Source organism: Canis lupus, chromosome 1, assembly GCF_003254725.2.
Source record: "Canis lupus dingo isolate Sandy chromosome 1, ASM325472v2, whole genome shotgun sequence".
Lineage (NCBI taxonomy): Eukaryota > Metazoa > Chordata > Mammalia > Carnivora > Canidae > Canis > Canis lupus.
In genome coordinates, this window is record NC_064243.1 from 16,110,553 (window position 1) to 16,113,685 (window position 3,133).

At 36.6% G+C, this 3,133-nt stretch overlaps 1 pseudogene; it reads left to right on the forward strand.

The window, feature by feature from the left end:
• The first annotated feature begins 958 nt into the window (after window positions 1-958).
• LOC112645701 (U1 spliceosomal RNA) lies at window positions 959-1,102 on the forward strand (annotated as a pseudogene).
• Window positions 1,103-3,133: the final 2,031 nt, after the last annotated feature.

Here is a 3,133-nt window from a genome sequence, read left to right on the forward strand (position 1 = left end):
AGAGACACAGGCAGAGGGAGAAGCAGGCTCCATGCAGGGAGCCCGATGTGGGACTCGATCCCCGGTCTCCAGGATCAGTGCCCTGAACCTAGGCGGTGCTAAACCACTGAGCTACCCAGGCTGCCCTCATACTTAATTTCACACATATTTCAAATTTCATAAAAAACTGCCAAGCAACCATAGGATACTAGAAGGAATTCAGCAGTGTACTGACAATTCCTTGTCATGTTTATTACAACTGAAGACCTGTGAATATTTGACTTCAAAAATATTAGGAGCCATTATGAGAAGGCACCATTACAGCCAGTTTATAGTGGGATGAGGCAGCCCATGTTACAAGTGAAAAACCTGGAAACTAGACTTCTATCTCTAAGACATTTGTTGAGAGGATTTATGCCTCGAACAGGTGTTAGATCATATATATTCTAAGTACATTTAAAATTGAAAATTTCATGTGCCTTTGGAATCCAATAAGGACAGAGCTGGAGATATATATTTAAGAAATCCAAATAGAATGGAGAATTGAACTAAATAGTAGAACTCTACACAATGGAAATGCACAGAGCATACAACTATGAACCCAACTGAGCCATCATTACCCTCTGTTCTTGCCTTCCTCTGTATTATTACGGAGCTATTCATCTGAGCACTACTCAATCTGTGTTTTCAATGTACAATGCTGACTTTAGATAAGACTCCCTAGGTCACAAATGTTTAACTATGTCTCTGTTTAGAAAAGAACATTTTATATACCTAGGTGCTATTTGCACTGAAGCAGCCCAAATATCTATCTTTTTCTGGAGAGCTAATTCACTTGCCATTGTATATTTACCAGGGGCCTCCAAAGTGGCAGCATCCATTATTCACACCAGGATTTGCCGCAATGATCCAACTGAAGTGCAGGGAAAACTAATACTTTATTAGTACATTTTAGTAAAATTATGAAAGAATGTAACCTTTACTTGATGACAAAGGTGGTTTTCCCAGGGCAAGGTTTATCCATTACACTCTGGATGCGCTGAGCCCTGCACATTCCTCCACATGTGGGAAACTCAAATGCATGATTTGTGGTAGACGATGAATGCATTCACGCTCTCCCCTGACCATGAGTGCCTAAAAAAAGATGTGGTACTCCCACTCTTTCTTGTGTTCTAACTCCTGTCTCTTACTGTTTGAGAGAGCATACAAAACTCTGACGTCTAATATGAGTGCAGCTGGTGGGGGACTACAGTATTTCAGCTTTATTTAAAAAAAAAAAAAGAATCCAACATATTAACTAACATTTCCTATATGGATTGAGATGTCATATAGTCAAACATCAAGGACAGAAAAATCTAAGGGCAAAGTGATGGTTTTGCTATAAGCAGGCACGGAAGCTGATACTCATCAAGTATTACATGGAAACTTGTGGTTTACCTATAAATGCTTGGTATCACAGGACTCCGAAAGACTAGTAGCCCACAGTTAGATTTTTTTCCCCCTATTTATTTATGTATAGTCATTTTAAGCCCTTGCATGGTTACCTTGTTTTTCAGGTTACCATCTCTTCCAATCCCATGAATATACTGCCTGCATTGTATAAAATAGTAAAAAAAAAAAAAAAAAAAAAAAAAAACACTTTTTCATAAGCTTACTATTCAAATAATACCTTTTCTCACAAAAGTTGATATTTACAAATATTTGAAAAGCAAACCAGATAATCTGTATTCTAAACTCTCAATGATTATGCTTCTATCAGTCAAGACTCTTAAGTCTGAGACTTTAATTTTATGCTGTTGTGGTTCCGATGACTATTTCTATCAGATGAATATCTCCAGGCCAAAGCAACAATCTCGTCTGTATTCATTATTGTCCTAAATTACAGATATTAAAGATACATAAACCATGAAGCCACGTGGTGATATTTCTATGTTAACACTTCCCAACTGACTCAAGTAAGTTGTGTTTATACATCTAATTAGAGAATTGAAAAAAAATAAACCAGCACCTGATACCAATAGAGATGACACAACTATATTTTTATGTATCATGATTTATTCATATACCAGTGCTTACACAGGTAAAAATAGGTCAAAGTTGAAAATAGCAATTATCAGTGTCTATAGTAGTGGTAAAATAATCAATGAAACCACTTTTACATTTGTTAATGCCTGCACAGATTAATTTAAAGCATTTTAAAAATAATTAGGTAGCAAATTAGAGTTCTTTTGTACTAGTCAGGTTTCATGTGTTTGAGTATTATATTTGCTTAACTTTTTAGAATATCACATTCCGTACCTACACCAGGAACTTTTGTTTTTTAATTGACTATTTTTTAGAGCACTTTTAGGTTCACAACAAAATTGAACAGAGGGTATAGAGATTTCCCATGTGACTTATCTCTATGAATAAATAACCCCCCCCCCCACCAAAGTGGTACATCTGTTACAACTGATGAACCTACATTGACAAATCCAAAGCCCATAGTTTACATTATGGTTCACTTTTTGTGTTGTATATTTTATGTAAGTACATGATTTCATCTATGCGGACAAGTGTGTAATGCCATGGATCCACCATTATAGCATCATCCAGTGTAGTTTCACTGCCCTAACCAGCCGCCATGCTCTACTTATTCACCTCCACCTCCCTCAAACCTCTAGAAAACACTGATTTTTTTACTGTCTCCATAGTTTTGCCTTTCCCAGAATATCGTGTAGTTGGAATCATACAGTATGTAGCCTTTTCAGATTGGCTTCTTTCACTTTGTATATGCACTTAAGTTTCCTCCATGTTTTTCATGGCTTGTTAGCTCATTTCTTTTCAGTACTGAATAATAATCCACTGTCTGGATGGACCATAGTTTATTTATCCATTCACCTATTGGAGGACATCTTGGTTGCTTCCAAGTTTGTCAACTATGATAAATAAAGCTGCTGTGAACATTCACGTGCATGTTTTTGGATGGATATAAGTTTTCAACTCTGAGTAAATACAAAGGGGGACAAATGTTGGGTCATACAGGAAGAGTACATTCCATTTTGTAAGAAATAGCCATACTGGCTTCCAAAGTATCTGTACCATTTTGCATTTGCACCAGAAATGAATGAGTTCCTGTTGCTTCACATTCTCTTCAGCATTTGGTGTTGTCAGT